Source organism: Aulonocara stuartgranti (assembly GCF_965226115.1).
Source record: "Aulonocara stuartgranti genome assembly, chromosome: 18".
Classification (NCBI taxonomy): Eukaryota; Metazoa; Chordata; class Actinopteri; order Cichliformes; family Cichlidae; genus Aulonocara; species Aulonocara stuartgranti.
The window spans coordinates 32,076,527-32,095,057 of record NC_138954.1 but is presented as its reverse complement, the minus strand read 5'-3'; the positions used below and the strand labels follow the sequence as shown (position 1 = coordinate 32,095,057).

General features: G+C 41.9%; 1 pseudogene across 1 annotated transcript in view; it reads left to right on the top strand.

Annotated features, from left to right (window-relative positions):
* Window positions 1-18,531, top strand: part of LOC309694281 — a 129,699-nt pseudogene that overhangs the window by 85,978 nt on the left and 25,190 nt on the right. The window contains exons 7-8 of the transcript XR_014280785.1: window positions 11,596-11,915; window positions 14,423-14,620. The product of XR_014280785.1 is annotated as an uncharacterized misc_RNA (transcript). The remainder of the gene's footprint in view (window positions 1-11,595; window positions 11,916-14,422; window positions 14,621-18,531) is intronic.

Here is an 18,531-nt window from a genome sequence, read left to right as displayed (position 1 = left end):
TTGTGCTCGAACTAGGCACTCAAAGCTCTTTTTGGACTCTGCTAAATTTGGTAGTATCACTGGTTCCCGTTAATAACAGCAAACTAACGTTAAAAAGCAGCTGGTTCATCTGTAGCCCAAAACAGATCATGGTTTTTGTTTTTTAACTGGAGGTCAGAACACAATCAAATAAATCAGCAAAACAGTTTTTACATAAAATAAGTACTTTACTTCCTGGTTTGTTTGTTGTCAGAAAAGCTGGAAATGGCATCTTATGGTCATGTTTTGTTAGTTTAATTTTGCTAGCTGAATACGTTTTGCTAAATGCTAAGAGTTATAACCACAAATGTTACAAAGTTGCTTTTTGTAACAGTGAGGCTAAAACCAATGAGGCACATTATACTTAAGTGCTTTTTAATTTGCAGGGTTAATGATGTGAACAGCATATATTTAACCCAAACCGTCATCTTTCATAAGTCTAAACAATTTGTATTGTGCTTCAGTGTAGCCACAAAGCCAGTGAAAGGAGTGAAACAAAGCTCTGATTTATTCCACCTTCATTTACAATTTACAAAATTTCATAAACACAATTTACTAAATTGTTAGTTTGCTACAATATCTGTTAACTGCAGCTCAATTAAGTATTAAATGTAATATCTAGTGTTATTCATTGTTTTAATTATTTTAAATTCAACATTAAATTTTATAATTTGTCCAACAGAAAAAAAACTAGTACTATATGAGGAAGTCAGGAGCAGTAAAGAAGTATGTGAGGGTGGTGAAGTAAGAGACTGGTGATGGGTCATGGTGGGGAGGGTATGACATTAGGTATCTACTTTGAGCCAAGGGCGTAGATTTGGTTTTGGCATTGGTGGGGACGGATGAGTCAACAACCGAACCTGCCCCGTTTCTCTTTTTTTTTTTCCTTTTTGTCGTTGCTTCTTGATAACAAAAGGAGAAATATACTTGCCTACATATGCTATTCTACATACTTTTAAACCATTTAAAATTACAATTCATAATTATATAATGAATTATATAATTATGACATATAATTATACGTCAATTTTATAATGTTAAATTACTATTAAACAAATGACTAAGTATTTTAGACTTTAGTTTACTTCAGCCATATTCCATATAAATCAGGTATCGTACAAAAATAAAAATAGCTTCAAATACAGTCATGACAATAAAAGAATATGACTTTAAGGACTTAACAACATTACTTCAGTTATAATACACCAACATCTCTGATACATTAGCACTAAGGGAACACTGAATGACCTGCTGGCTACTCATCTAAGATTACCACAAAAGATCTCTCAGCAAAAGTATGCAACATTTTAGGCACTACTGCTCCAATCAAATCAGTGAGCTGGGATTTTTTATTCTAAACATGAACTACTGTTACAGCAACAGACATTAATACTACTGGTGCCCCACACAACAACCCAATGTCCACTATGTGAAGCAGCCAAACACATGCCTGCTCCTCTCGTTAACTGAGATAAACTGCTGGCATATTGGTTTTGCATCTATACTGTCCAGGCTCTCCTGGTGGACACACAGCAGCATTGTTTAATCTCATTTGAGTCATTGTTGACCTTAGCCATCTTTTTAGTCTTCTGAGAGCACTGAAGCTTCTTTTAGCCTCAGTACCTGCGTTTTATCCTCAGATTAAAATTATTATTATGTGCGTGATGTGCCTCACCTTTGGCCCTGGCTCTTCCCCTCTGACTGCACTAAGACATATTGCCACCGGATAAAATAACACATTGATTCGTGCCATATAAAAAGTGAGACATGTCAATTCAGATTCTTTGTCAAATATACACTAATGAATCAATTTACATCAGCAGCCTAACAATTGTCATGATAATAAATACTAGTTAATCTATAGCACCAAATCATCAGTCAGTCACCTGTGACCTCGGCTCTTCACCTCTGAGCTACAACATGGCAGAGCTGCCTCTGTCACCTGATCAATAACAGTGAGACATTCCAAATACATGCAGTCACACATGAGCTTCAAATACAGTCATGAACCATCAAGTCATCATCCAATTTCACCTGTGATCTTGCATCACCATTACTCTCTGAGCTTTGTGTTGGTTCTTCTGTCACCTGACAAATAGGACAAACATGACAATAAGAATAAAATGTGCAGCTGCTTCAGTGTTTCTGTCACTCTGTGCAGATCTTGACTCATCAGTAATGTTTGTAGGGTGAGTGCATTTTTAAACAATTTGTGCAAACTGCACTACAAGGTGGAATATTTGCAAAATCATGACTACCTCATGATATTTTGTCTCAAAAATTAACCCTATGAATATGTCACTACCATTAGGATGGAATTATTGTGTCACCAACATTTTAACGTTAGACATATATTTTTAACAGCCTCTGTAAACTAATATCCTGGCTGCTCGAAGCTGCCGTTTTCTCTGACAGTTTCAATCAAAATTAGAAATGCTGCTCTGAGACTGAGAGAACTAATAGTGCTGCATGTTGTGCAGTTAGTTTCCAAAACACGTTATTCATGGTTACATACAATTTTAGACCGATGTGGGCCAAAGCCTAGCATAGCCTGTAACGTTACTAAGACGGACACATTTTACAAGTTAACTTGACTTTAAGTAACTTGCAGGTTTCTTTGAAAAATACTTTCTTATATCCAGGTTCTTCCTTTTTGCTGCCATCCTCCTCTCCTCCTTGCAGGTCCTCGCAGCGCAGACTTGCTGCTGCTAAAACTAAACAGAGCTCCCTGAAAGGCACAGCCAATCACATTGGCCATATTTGTCACATGACGTAGGACTCCAGTAGAGAACGTAATTTAACTCTTTCTGCACCGCTGGGTGAATGAGACGTTGACAGATTTTATTTTTTTATTTTTATCGGGTTTGTTTTTCTTTACTCGAAGAGATCAAATTATTGGTGGGGACAATTCAATAATCACTGGATATTGGTGGGGACATGTTTTGAGCTCATTCTTGTTGGACAGGTTGACAGATGAGGTCAGGCAGGAGTCTCCGTGTACAATGATGTTTGGAGTTTGTAGACTTCATTGTGATCTGTACTGTGAGCAGGGAGCAGGAGGAAGAGAGCCTGGACAGGTGGAGGTATGCACCGTAGAGGGGAATGACAGTGAGTAGTATGGCCATGTTCTGATTTACACAGCAGTCAGCTGTTTCTTTCTCTCTCTGTTTTACTTACAGACACCAGCATGTGCAGTTGGTTGCTAGCAGCTGTAGCATGGTATGATGGTATGGATGATCTGACTTGTTCATGTTGGATGAGTCATATTGCTGGTGTGCCAGGGTGCAGTAATGTGACCGTGAAAACCGAGCAATAGAACCACCAGTTTATTAATCAGGGTATGAAATATAGTGGAAACCATAGAGCAGTCCTGATGTGTCTGCGGTCCATGTTGTTGAGTTTCTCTGAGTTTCACTGAGTAACTAAAGAATAATTTTGATGGTATCCTTTGTTCTCTGTATTTGACATTTTAGTCAGCAAATTGTATGCTGTGATCTACAAACACATATCACCACAATGCAGTCCAGCCAACAAACACTAGCAATCTGAGGTCCTAAAAGCAGATATAAAATGGATAACACACAGGTTTCTACATACCTGTGTGTTATTGCTGAGACAGCACAGATCCTCTTTGCCACCACTTTCCACATAAAAGGCTCCTTGGGTTCGCCTCCCACAAGAACACCTTTCTAGCACATTTAATACTTACAGCATGTAGGTCAGATGACATATATATATATAAAACACCCAGCACGCCCCTGCGGGCGGTTTATCCTTCAAGCTCGGGTCCTCTACCAGAGGCCTGGGAGCTTGAGGGTCCTGCGCAGTATCTTAGCTGTTCCCAGGACTGCGCTCTTCTGGACAGAGATCTCCGATGTTATTCCCGGGATCTGCTGGAGCCACTCGCCTAGCTTGGGAGTCACCGCACCTAGTGCTCCGATTACCACGGGGACCACCGTTACCTTCACCCTCCACATCCTCTCGAGCTCTTCTCTGAGCCCTTGGTATTTCTCCAGCTTCTCGTGTTCCTTCTTCCTGATATTGCTGCTTCTATCTCCTCCTTTGGCCAGCCTATTACCCCAGCAGGGTACCTGATCACGGGCAGGGCGTACGTGTTGATGGCCCGGATCTTGTTCTTACCATTCAGCTGACTCCTCAGGACTTGCCTGACCCTCTGCAGGTACTTGGTGGTTGCAGCTTTTCTAGCGGCCTCTTCATGGTTCCCATTCGCCTGCGGGATCCCCAAGTACTTGTAACTGTCCTCTATGTCTGCAATGTTGCCTTCTGGTAGTTCAATCCCCTCAGTTCTGACTACCTTCCCTCTCTTTGTTACCATCCGACTACACTTCTCCAGTCCGAACGACATTCCAATGTCATTGCTGTATAGCCTGGTAGTGTGGATCAGTGAATCGATGTCTCGTTCACTCTTGGCATACAGCTTGATGTCATCCATGTACAGGAGGTGGCTGACAACTGCTCCGTTCCGTAGTCGGTATCCGTAGCCAGTCTTGTTAATGATCTCACTGAGGGGGTTCAGGCCTATGCAGAACAGCAGTGGGGACAGAGCATCTCCTTGGTAGATCCCGCACTTGATGGTGACTTGTGCTATGGGCTTGGAGTTGGCCTCTAGTGTTGTACGCCACATCCCCATTGAGTTCCTGATGAAGGCTCTTAGGGTCCCATTGATCTTGTACAATTCTAGGCATTCCAGTATCCAGCTGTGGGGCATTGAGTCATAGGCCTTCTTGTAATCAATCCAGGCAGTGCACAGGTTGGTCAGTCTGGTCTTGCAGTCTCGGCTGATTGTTCTGTCTACCAGTAGCTGGTGTTTTGCGCCTCTGGTATTCTTGCCAATTCCTTTCTGTGTCCCGCTCATGTATTGACCCATGTGCCTGTTCATCTTAGCCGATATGATGCCTGACAGGAGCTTCCATGTATTACTGAGGCAGGTTATTGGTCGGTAGTTGGAGGGGACCGGTCCCTTCTTGGGGTCCTTGGGGATCAGGACCGTCCAGCCTTCAGTTAGCCATTCCGGGTGTCTCTCGTTAACTAGCAGCTGGTTCATTTGTGCTGCCAGACGCTCGTGGAGTGCAGTCAGCTTCTTCAGCCAGTAGGCATGAACCATGTCGGGCCCTGGTGCTGTCCAACTCTTCATACTGGAGACCCTTTCTTGGATATCTGCCACTGTGATGGTTACTGGACCCTGTTCAGGGAGGTCGCTGTGGTCTGCCCTCAGATCCTCTAGCCACTGAGCATTGCCGTTATGGGTTGCATCCTTCTCCCATATGCTCTTCCAGTATTGCTCCGTCTCCAGCCTTGGTGGTGCTGTCCTCTTATTGTTCCCTTGCCACTGAGAGTACACCTTTGCTGGTTCTGTGGAGAACAGCTGGTTTATTCTCCTGCCTTCTATCTCTCTGGTGTACCTCCTCAAGCGGCTGGCCAAGGCTGTGAGTCTCTGCTTGGCAGTTTCCAAGGCCTCAGGTATGGACAGCTTGCTGTATTTCTTAGGCACCTTATTTGTCGCACCTTTCTGCAACTCCGTTAGTTGGCTAACCTCCCTCCGTGCTACTTTGATCTTGCCCTCTAGCCTCCTTCTCCATGGAGGGTACTGCCCCTTGTGGCTGTTCAACTTGTAGCCAAGCATCTCACTGATCACTGCTGCCGTATTGTAGATCAGCTTGTTAGTGTCGATAATCGTGGTTGTAGGTATTGCCCGTAGTGCTGCATTAACATCATCTAGCAGACCTTCTGAGCGTACTTCACGTAATCTTGGTAACCGGCTACAGGGGATCCAGGTTTCAAGCTTGGCCATGATCCTATTTTTCAGGTCAGTTCCTCTTGCACTCAACGATCCTTCTCCTATCGCACTTGGGGCTATGTACCCAATCTCGGGTGGGGGTGATGATAACGCCCCCCTGACCTGGCGTCCTGACTCCTCCTTGCCGTAGCATTTGTGTCTCACAGCAATCTCTAGCTGTGAGAGCAGTCCCTTCTTTCGAATGTTGGAACACTGAGCTACTAGTTGTTTCGCCGTCATTGTGGATGTTGGGTATCGAAGAATCCATAGGTCCCTCATCCTATTCAAGTAACTTCCGCCGGGGTTACTTGCGTAGTAGCATTCCAACAACGCCCTGTTTTCGTCTCTTGCCCACCGATGCCTTCTTGTTCCAGTAGCCCACTTTTCGTCAGGGTGCCCTGGTTCCTCAACACCTGACGCGGACCTTGTTGATCCGGGCGACGTCCGAGCCGGCATGCCTTCATATTTATCTGTCTCGCTCATGTCTGCGGTAGGCTCGCTTAGCATAGGGGGTCTAGCCTTAGGACCCTTACTGGATACAGACGCCCCAGGCAGGAATCGAACTTGCGATCCTCTGTTCCTAAGGCGTGTAGTCTAACCACTACGCTATCCAGCTGCTATGGCTATATATATATATATATATATATATATATATATGTATATATATGTATATATATACACCACCTTTTTCACATTCACTAAGGGATAATTCAAGTAACATATAACTAGTAAACTCAGCTGAACAGTTAAAGGTAAACGTTCAATAGGTCTCAGTCACACAGGCATAGAGACTGGTCAGTGACCCTCGGGCAACCTCTGTTCACTAGAGAAATAAAAGACAAATGGCAACACCAATGACAGCAGACCAAGCTTGCTGTTTAGCAAGGTTACATACAGTCAAGACTACCTACAAAGACAAGATAGCGATGGCAATAATATATTTGTAAGAGTAGCTGGATCGAAAACAAGGCTAATCCTACTGTGAAGGCTGTCTGGCCAAAGGATATTTTCCTCCAAGGGGATTCAAATTTATTCTGGATGTAATTCATTTTCATTATTTCTAAGGTTAAGCCTCTTTTAATTGTCATCTCCTTCTCTAGTTTGAGATGTAATAAGACAATTCAGTGAGGGGGAATGGGTTTTCTTCATCATTGGGTTTCATCTCATTTGATGACTGTCTAACAGATATGATCTTGCACATTGGTTGATGAGTGTCCGGATGTATTTTTCACATGTGAAGACTGGGGCTTCAATTGCGAGGCAGATCAACTTTTTCTGGGGAAATCTGTTTTGTCCATAGAAGCCCATAGTCTATAGAGGCGAAAAAATGAGGACATTTGTGTTTATTTCTTGCAACAATGCTTCAGGCACTAAATTTTATATCATTGAAAAGCCTGTTTGTTTCCCCTTTTTATGGGTTGAGGACCAGAGTTAGGTATTTGGGTCGCACCCATGAAAAACTCAAGCTTGTCTGCCAGTGCCATTGTTTCGTTTACTTAATTGGATGATTGAAGTTTGAAGAAAGAGGATGTATTGGCAACAATTGATTCATTTAACGAGGGGGCCCTCAGTAGCACGTGGAAGAACATTATGCAGCCACAGCCTGGCACCTCCTCCTTGTGCTGGTCACCAGCTGTGTGACCAGCATTTGTTTTAAGTAAGCCAGTGTGGTTGCACATGCTATACCTCCCACAACCACTTGCCACCTGGTTGTGGACTACACACTTTGGTTACCAGGATATCACAAACCAGTCTCTAGGCTTGTATGAAGAAGGATTTAAGAAGGTTATTTAAAGCCACAGAAAGCTTGTCGCTGAATCTTGTGCTTCGTATTGCTGAACTATCACTAGTAAAGTTCTATTGTGGCTAAACGCAGGCACCACAGAAAAGGAATGTGTGGCATGAAAAGGACAGTATGTGTGCCTCTGCTCCACTGATTTTGATCTAATTGATCAAACTGGAACGTGTTAATGAAGTGTGCTGCCAACTCAGTATTCTTTTGCACTGGCTGGATTTCACTGTCTGTGAGAAGTTTCTATAACACTCAGTGTTGATTTCTGCCTTTATCGAAAGACTAAAAAAGACGCTGAGTAATATTGTTTGGAATAAGAGACACATTTTATGGACCTTTGCTGTTCACTGCAGCTGAAGACGTCAGGATGCCTCATTTCTTCTGTCATCAAATTCTCCTTTTAGTTTGTTTGCTGCTATTTGAATGAAATGGATAATATTGACTTATTTTCACCAAAATCAGACAAAGCTCTGCAATAAATCTCGGCCATCAAGGCCATTAAAATTAATTTAACAAAGAAGGCCTCTTTAAGAAGCCACTGCAGCAAGTTATGAGTTTGCATTAACATTAGCTTAACCTTCCAGGGCAGGAAGTGACTTCATTTACAGTTTGATAAACCACCACAAAATAAATCACTGGGGCAGACAACCAGTAAAAAGAGAGAAGCAGCAGGATAAATAGGACAGTAGCACTGAATGCTGAACATACTGTGGCACCTTACCGGCACACGTGAGCCATCCATGTGGCAACTTTCCGTGCTCATTACTGCTTGTGCCTGATTTGATCTCTACTGCAGGCTAGTTTGCAGCTCCAGTTAAGAGCAGCATAAGAAAATGGATCTTTTTTCATGGCAGCTGTAGATGCTGCTTGATTGTTGGAGAAAGCACAGCAGCAGCAAGCTGCCATCGGTTGAAAGGAGGAAGAGCAGTTATCGCACAGTAAACAGGGGGCAAGAGGGGGGGAGGCATTAGGGTACAGCACAGCCAGGCCTTTCCACTGTCACAGTTACATAAGATGTGTCTTCATGGCAACAAAAGGCCTCTGTCGTTTTCTGCTCCCAGCCCTCAGCCCCGCCGGCTGTGTCCTTAACCCCATCGACCTCATTAAATATTCCCCTCTGCTCTCCTCATGTATCCCTGTTTACTTTCTTTCTTTCACTTTATTGTCCTTTTTCCTCTGTGGATCAGTTATTACCGCCAAAGGTTCTTCATAACCATGTCACACACTGAAAAACACTGGAATTTATGTAAACACGAGTATTATTACAGTGGCATGTTTAAAGTTTCAAATAATGTGGAAATTTTTTGTAGAAGTATCCCTGTAGGCCAAACTTCAGGTGTTTTTTGTACTCTTTGTTCTTCATGATGTCATTCTGTCATTCTCGTAGTGAGAAAAACACGCCACATTTAATTTGAGGATTTTTACTCTTGGGAGAGGTGCTGAAGATAGTCTATTGATGAATGATTACAAAAATGTATTAGAAAAATACACTCCGTGATTGCCATATCATCCTCAGAGATGTTAACCAGATACGGAAGAACGGGGCCCATAACACAGCCCTCCTTTCACCGTCGTTGAAGATCATTTTTTTGGTCTCCATGTTCCACCATAACTCAGATCACAGGGCGCAAGCTATTTAAGTATCTCCCAGATTATTAAGGACTCAGTTGGTGGTAGAGCTCTGCTGTTGTGGAATAATTTATTAAGATCACCATCGAGACCTTTAAATCGAGACTAACAACCTATTAATTTCACTTGCAAATGCAGCTTTAAAACCTTCCTGCTGGAACCTCATTTTGTGTTTGCTTTAGTTTTATTCTCCAATCTGTTAGAGTACTCTGCACTTTGTAGTTATTAAGCATTTAATGATAGATGGTGTTTCTTAAAAGAAACGGTTTAGATATTTTGTAACAGTACAATACAAATAAAGACAAATAAAATCTAATTATAGATGAATCATAAGAGAGATATAAGTCATCTAGTTCATAAAAAAGATGACAGATCGACTCTTAAAAAGGGTTCAGGGTTGGATAGGGTTTGACCCCTCTGACATGGATTATTGTGAGGATACAGCCTCACCATTGCAAGCTCTTACATAAGGCAGTGCAATAAAATAGATGGTGCTGGCCTGTTTACCAGCCAGACCCAGAATCATCTGCTGCCTCGACCTACATAAAACCTTCCATGTGGAGATTCAAATCTATAAATAACAAAAGTGCAGTTGCAACCAGAAGATCATTTGATGTGATGGGTTTTGTTGGTGAACACAACCTTCAACATTAGCACTGTGTCATCATTTAGGTGCCACACTGGATTAAAGTTTGTGCTCAAGCTTGGTCCTGTTTGTATGTCACTGTATATTCTCACATTTCACAGGACAGAATAATCTTTATCATTTCACAGACATGGTTTCTTCATAGCCTCAGATGGCCTTTGCTTACACGGATATGACGAGGGCCATTTAACAAATAATGAGTGCACATTGTTAGTGCCAGAAAAAGCTCAGAGAAGATCCGGGATGGGTGGATAAGTCAGCTTTGGTTTCTTTTACTCATTACTACATTTGTCTTTTATTTTATTTATTTTTTCAGCAGCGGTCCCCAACGCCCGGGCCACAGACCGGTACCCGTCTGTGAGTCATTTGGTACCGGGCCACGAGAGTTGAGATTTTCAGTTTATGGTTTTCAGGGTTTTTATCGTTTTTTTTTTTATCGTTAACTCCGTTTCTCTGGGTCTTTTCCCGTGTGTTATGAATAAATCTTTTTTTTGGTACCAGTACTGCTTTTATTTTGTTGTATTTATCCACCATAAATACAATAAACGAACCGGTCAGTGGTGCAAAAAAGGTTGGGAACCGCTGGTTTAAAACATACAGAATGTTTTAAATTATGCCTGGATGATTGATTTGTGAGGCTGATTTTTATTTAACCTTGTAGAAAGTAAAATGTTAAAACGGATTTATGCTTTCTGCTCAGATAGCACTTATCTTAAATCAGAATCAGAATCAGCATACTTTATTAATCTCTAAGGAAATTATGTGGGTTACAGTTGCTCCAGTATAAATATCAATAACAGAAACAGACAAGACTATTTAACAATACAATATGTTACAGACTTAAGAAATTTAAGAAATAGAACAATATATACAAATCACTAAATAATAAATATCAAGGATTGACGGAGGTGATTATAAATAAATGTCAAGAATGTTGACAGCAACATTACTGAGTAGAAAAGAGTGTGTGCAAAAAGGATGTAACTATTGCAGTGTTTACAGTGTGTTAGATGGAGGAGCTGTACAGGGAGATGGCCACAGGCAGGAATGATATCCTGTGTCATTCAGTGGTGCTTTTTGGTAATCTCAGTCTGTCACTGAACGTGCTCCTGTGACTAGCCAGCCCGTCATGGAGTGGGTGGGAGGTATTATCCTGCATTGTCTTTATCTTGGACAACATTCGCCTCTCCGACACCACCTTAAGGGAATCCAGCTCCATCCCCACAACATTACTGGCCTTGCGGATCAGTTTATTTGCATCTGCGACCCTCAACCTGCTGCCCCAGCATGCAACAGCATAGAGGATAGCTCTGGCCACAACAGACTCACAGAAAATCCTGAGCATTGTCCAACAGATGTTGAAGGACTTCAGCCGCCTCAGAAAATAAAGATGACTCTGGCCTTTCCTGTAAAGTGCAGTGGCGTTTTTTTTGTTTTGTTTTGTTTTTAAGCTAGAGATATAGAGATTTTGAGAATATGAACTAGACTGCACATAATATGTACATCCCCCTTTTGCTTACTGCAAAGCAGCTTTCAAAATCATGTTGTAAGTTGAACAGAATCTTGATATTTGATGACATTTATTAGAATTTTGTTACAATTTTGAATTTATATATGTGGGCTCTTTTGTCTCCAGTCACATCCCGTTACTCATTATGCAACAGGGTTTGTTAAAATAGTCTGACGCTAATGACAGCATTCTTTCTTTCGCAGTTAAATCTGACAACAAAGACAAGCAGGAGAAGACAGACACCGTGTCTGGGAAAACAGACAAGATTGACAACTTTGACAAGAAGGAAGAACAGCAGAAGGACTACGGCCCAGACAAAAACCAGAAGTCTGAGAAGATAATCAAAAACGAGGAAAAGCTAGAGAAGATGAACGCGGAGAAAAACAACAAGGCGGAAAAGGTGGACAAGCCGGAGAAGACCAACAAAGATGAGAAGAAGGAGGAGAAGGGTGTGAAAGGGACGGCCAAGTCTCCCACAGGGAATGGTAGCAAGACCCTGGCGAGCCCTGACAGCAAGAGCAAGGTGGGTCACATACAGACACGCATAAAGAGAATAATTAGTGTCATCTACGCACATTTCCAGCACGCAAACTGCACAGTCATCGTGGTAAAAGCAGTCACCCGATAATAACAAGTCTGACCTCCCACAGTTGCAACGAAAGCCTGTGAAGTGTCCTTGAGCAAGACACACAATTGCTTACAAATGCTGCAGAAGCTGATCACAGAAATCACAGAAACATATTTCCTTTATCTCTTGTGTGTGTGCTAGGGGAGGTCTGTGTGTGTCTGTCCTAAGTCTTGGTCACACCAGTATTTTACCTTCTGAGGCCCATGACATCATAGGTGGTAACCCTAAGCTTGGTGTGAATAGCGTTTGAGGTGCGCCAGTTGGAATAATTGTTTTATTTTCTGATTGACAGGACTACATTACACACACACGTGCACACACACACACACGTGCACACACACGTGCACACACACACACGTGCACACACACACACACACACAATTACAACCATTTTGAGTTGCAATTTCACACACACACACATATATATATGCACATATATATATATATATATATATGTGTGTGAAATTTCACTGCAACTCAAAATGGTACTCAGTAGTATGCATGTCCCCCGTGTGCTTGTGTGCATGCTGCCAGTGAGATGGTATCCTGGTGGATCTCCTCCCAGATCAGGACCAGGGCATCACTGTGCTTCTGGACAGTCTGAGGTGTAACCTGGCGGTGTCGAAGGGACTGAAACCTAATGTCCCAGAGGTGTTCTTTTGGATTCACGTTAAGTGAGCGTTGGGGTCAATCATCCTTTATTCTCCAGGATAAATTCTCCTGCTTGCATACTCTTACCACTTGAGACCTGGCATTGTCGTCCATCAGGAGGAACCCAGGACCCACTTCACCAGCAGTGGGTCCAAGGATTTCATCCAGATACTTAATGGCTGCCAGGGTGCTGTTTCCCAGCCTGTAGAGGTCTGTGCCTGTCTTCATGGATATGCCTTCCCAGAGCATCACTGACCCACCACCAAACTGATGTTGAGCAACATGTTGAAGAATATTACAGACAGCAATATCTCTCCCTTAGAAATAGGGTGAGAAGTTCAGCCATCCGGGAGAGTCTCAGAGTAGAGCCACTGCTCCTCCACATCGAAAGGAGCCAGTTGAGGTGGTTCGGGCATCTGACAAGGATGCCTCCTGGGTGAGGTGTTCTGGGTATGACCCACTGGGACCCAGGACACGCTTGAGAGATTATATCTCTCTGGTGGACTTGGTGTTCCCCTGGACAAGCTGGAGGAGGTGGCTGGGGAGAGAGAGGTCTGGGCTTCTCTGCTTAGGCTGCTACCCTTGCGACCCGGCTCTGGATAAGCGGAAGAAGATGGATAGATGGATGGACAAACAGTAATACAGCCCACTAGAGGACGTCAGGCCCTTGAGCCATCCAGTGTATTTCTGATTGTTTGGTCAGAAACATTCACACCTGTGGCCTCCTGGGGGTCATTTTGTAGTTCTGGCAGTGCTCGTCCTATTCCTCCTTAGACAAAGGATCAAATACCGGTTTTGATGTTGGCTTAAGAACCAACCCTTTTCAGCTCTCCTAGAGTAACTGCCTGTTTCCTGGAATCTCCTCTATGCTCTTTAGACACAGTAAACCTCTGGCACTGGCATGTATTGATGTGCCATTCTGGTGGAGTTGGATACTCTGTGCTACCTTGGTAGGGTCCAGTTATTGTCTCATACTAGTAATAGTTACACTGAGGCTAGTAGTGACAAAAAAATGTTCTTGACAAAAAATATCTTGACCTGTAAAACCATTTGTATTGCCTCAGGTTGTCTCATTGTTTCCCCTCTATTGAACCTGTTTCATTAATCGGTTTTAGCTGCTTTACTGTTAATGAAACAAGTGTATACATACAGAACAGAATTATATACATAATAGACTATCACCTTTGGAGTAAATGAGTATAAATTTAGGAGTAAAGACAAAAACCCAAAGAACTTTAGTGACCAACTGGCAAATAAACCGCTTTCATACTGACATGTTCCCAGTAGGTAGCATTTAAGCTAACTGTTTACGTTAAAGCCACGAGGCCAGAGAGTTTTCATACAACTTTCTACATTATAAGCTTACACAAATGAAACTCACTGTCCACTAACTGCATGCTAGCTGACGTGTTTGTGAATCTGTCCAGTGTCTGACATTGAATTTCCATATTACATGCAGCTGTGGGCTACTGCTCATTTTATCTCACTTGAGGCCTGTAATTTCATTATTTAGTAATCATGACCTTTCTAAGCTGGTTATAAATTGCTTAGTCGGTTTTATAATTTATGGCCTGTTTTATGATTATCTATGGTTGCTGGCTGGGCTGCTATATCACGCTGTCATTGCAGTCATTGCTGAGTTCACTGCAGCTTTTTCTTTTTCTATCTGTCTTTCTTTTTCTTCCTTTCTTTTCTGCGCTGTCCTCCTTTTTTTACTATTATTTTGGCTTCTTTAATTTCATAATCACCAGCCTAATGCAGGTTCCACCAAACCAGATTCTGCCAAATCACGCCCATCCACTCTCTCCACAAATGGCGAGGCCAACTCGGCCAAACGCCCCTCCCCCACCACTGCTTCAGCCAATAAAAAAAGCCCTGTACCCAAGGCAACTACACCTACTGCTGCCAAGCAGCCGCCAACAGCAACTAGCTCTGCTAAGGCTGCCAAGGTAAGTATAAGACACAAGGTTACATGTATATCTTCAGTGCAAGCTATGTCTTTATTTGGTAAAGACTGGATGACTCTCAGTCTACATTAATATCTAGATATGTATTTCAGAGTTATAAAATAGGATCCTTACATGCCATTTCACATTTTAAAATATATATTTCACCCATACATGAAAGATCGATGTAACCACCACTGCCCATTAGATTATGGCAGGGGCCTCCAACTCCAGTCCTCGAGAGCTACTGTCCTGCAGCTTTTAGATCTATCCTTGTTCCAACACACCTGAGTCAGATTAATGGCTTGTTACCAGGCCTTTGCCAACCTTGACGGCACACTGAAGAGGTAATTCAGCCATCTGAGGCTGTGTCCCAATTCAGAGACCGCACGCTTGAAGTATGCATTTTGAGTGCGATTACGTCACCGCCACGCGACGACGGCTGTCCCAATTCAAAGTGTACTCCAAATGCGCCGTCAATTTCCCCAAATATCAAGCGTGGTCCGTGTCACTACCCGATCTGTACCGGAAACCCGATTGATACCCAGCATGCGCAAAAGGTGTCTACTTCCGGTTGAAGCATTTTACGATAGTTATGGGTCAGAGTATCTGTTAAGATGTTAAGAATAATAATCTCTTAAAATGTTTCCAATAATGAAACATTTCAATATAATGTAGACAAAAACGAAAAATAAAAAGATAGTTACGGATCAGGACTCCCGATCCGTACCGCGCATGCGCAGATGTTTTCTTCTTCTTCTTCTGTTCATTTAATGGCAGTTTATTCCTCAGTGTACGAGGATACTGCCCCCTGCTGACCGAGCGAATGAGCCCTATTGTAAACTGAATTAGCGTCATTACAAAACGTGTGTTAAATTTGATTTAGTGATAGTTGAGTGTGTTTATGCTTGTCTGTGTGGAGAGGATTGATTGGAATAGTGATGATGATGTCCGCTATCACTGTCAATTGTCAGTGAACACTTCATCTGGCTGATGAATCTTCACGTGACATATTACAAAGTCTGTATTATTAATTAGGCGCCATTTTTCTTATTTTACGGCGCTGTTGTTCAATCGGGGAACGCTCTGTGTTGAGGAGAAAAGCATGCATTTGTTTGTATACGGATTATCCATTGTTTAAATGTCCCCGTAGTCGAAAAGGAGGCAGAGCTGTTGAGAAATACTAGGTGCTAACTGGGCGCTAACCGTATCATTCAAATATATTGAATGTCGCAATGTTGGCAAAGAGAGGAAGTGACCTAAGATTTGCGCATGCGGGGAACCGATCGGGTTTCCGGTATGGATCGGGTAGCTACAGTCAATGGTAGCGACAGTCCGGTGCACGCTTCATGGTCCCATATATCCCACAATTCATAGCGCAGCGGTGGGTGTGGATAATTTTACCGAAAAATACGGCAGACGGCAGAAGAAGAGTGAACTGTCAAAAGTAAGTACTGAATATGATGTCACTTACTTATGTGCGAATGTTTAATAACAAAGAACATTAAAACATTACTGTTGGCCACATGTCGGCAAAGTTATGTGACATTAGTGATGTTTGTACTTTCAGCGTTAACTTGGTTTTAAAGCCTCTACTTCAATATATATATATATATATATATATATATATATATATATATATATATATATATATATATATATATATATATATAGTTGACCTTAATCTTACAGAGAATGTGATGATTTCATGGATAATTAAAGTCAGTCATATATCCACAAACACAACAGGCTGAAAGTCAGTGATGCTGCTCGGTTTGCAGTCCTGAATATCACGGCACAAGCAGGATTCACTGCACTGTTAATGTTAGCTATGTTATATTGCTGCCTCTGTTCGGTGGTGTCGAGCCAAACAGACTTTAACGTGTGTTTGAACGAGCTGACGGTTCACTCCTTAAGCTGAAAGAAAGATGCTTTAATCACAGCAGTCACACATGTGTCCACTGTACCATCTGGGACTCTTCTTGTTTAGCACTCGTAATAACACAAACACTAAATCCTCTTGTTTGTAGCAGTGTGTACACCTGAGACTGTCACCTGTCTGTCTGTCCTGCACTCTCTCTCTTTTTCTTTCTGATTGTGGAAAAAAAGTCTGAACATGTGTTTATAAGTTACACTTGTTTGAATCCTGCAGCTTATCACACATTTGATTTCCATGTGTGACAACTGCAAGTGTCCAGAGTGAGAACAGATTGAGGGACCCACTGCTGCACATCATCTGTGAGGCTTTGCACCCCTGATGATCCACCAGGACAAACTCAGCAGTGTGTGAGGAAGAGGAGGAGGAAGAGCCAGCAGCAGCTGACAGATGGAGAGAATAGACAGACTGTTCCCTGTTTGTGAAGGACTGCTAGGAAAGTTTAACATAACTAATTGTCTGTCCTGAATCAGTCTTATTAGGTAATGTTCAAGTAATTTTATCATCCCAGTGTTTTCAGTGTGGGAGAAAGTACTCAGGGCCTTCAAGTTACACACTATGAAAGGCAGCAACAAGTTTAATGTTCAGAAACCTAAAGTCTGTATCAGCAGCAGAATGGAGCTAAAATAAATGTTTGTTTCAGTTCTATGAAGCTTTGAGTATTTTGGATTAGTAGTACTGCTGTGTTTGTTGCATCATATTGCTGTAACTGTTTATATGCTTTATATATTCTGAGGTAAGTTGATCTATAGTGTTACATCATATTCTATAAGGATGTTATGTGTTTGTAGACTTTCTGCCCAGTTTGACCCATTTAGCAGAAGTCAGCCTGTTTAAGGTTCTGATATCTATTCTGTATGACTTAAAGCAGTTATGACATGGTCTGATTTTCTCACCCAATAAAGGAATATTTCATATATCAGTCTACTCTTCATTCTATCAGAAACAGTTATCACAGCTTGTACATTTTCTTTTTACACATATATGTAAGCAAGCTAAATGTAATAATGCGAACATATTAAGAGAACAATATTTGTCTCTTATGTATAAACACATCTGTATATACACTGTCAAAGATACTTGTCTTTGACTGAAGATTTAAGGTGATAGGAAATATAAAATTTTATATATATATATATATATATATATAGATATATATAGATATATATATAGATATATATATCATACTAATCTGACAATACATATAATATTGGCCATATTATATTTACATTACCACAGTGAGATGATTTTAGTCTCATGAACAACATTAGCTAATTGTTATTTACTAGCTAATCTTAAAATGACTGTTCAGCACAGAAATGAAGACCAACAACAGTCATGTTTTACAGTCCTGTGGTCTCAGCCTCAGATACTCAACTAATCAAAGTGATGTCATGACAAAAATGAATGAGCAAAAAAACATTTTTCTCCTTCATTTCTGTCACACAAAGCTGTATGAAACGTTTCTCGTGGTTAGTATCATGGTTGCTAGGCAACCTGAACAGCGTGACGAAGGCTAGACCGTCCCATTTCACAGGCCTCTCTCTTCCGCACTTCTCGTACTTATAGTATGCACCGTACGTAGTACGCGTAGTGCTCGTACTTAAAGCGTGCGGTCTCTTAATTGGGACACAGCCTGATTCAGCTGTGTTGGAGTAGGGATGCATCTAAAAGCTGCAGGACAGTAGCTCTCGAGGACTGGAGTTGAAGATCCCTGGATTATGGACTCTGAAATTAAACATACTGTATAATCCTGTGGTCATGCTATTAATAATGTCCTCTTGTTGGCCATGCTTGGATGACACAGGTCTTCCACTGATTGAGAGCGTTTTCATACAAATCTTTTGCCTACTATCATTTTAAAAGCCCTGATTGTTCCATGTGGTTCCAGATATCAGCCACCATCTGTCGCAAATGTCCTTTTTAATCTCCCAATGTTAAAACGTTAGCCTCCTCTTTTCTCTTGTCACTTTCATTT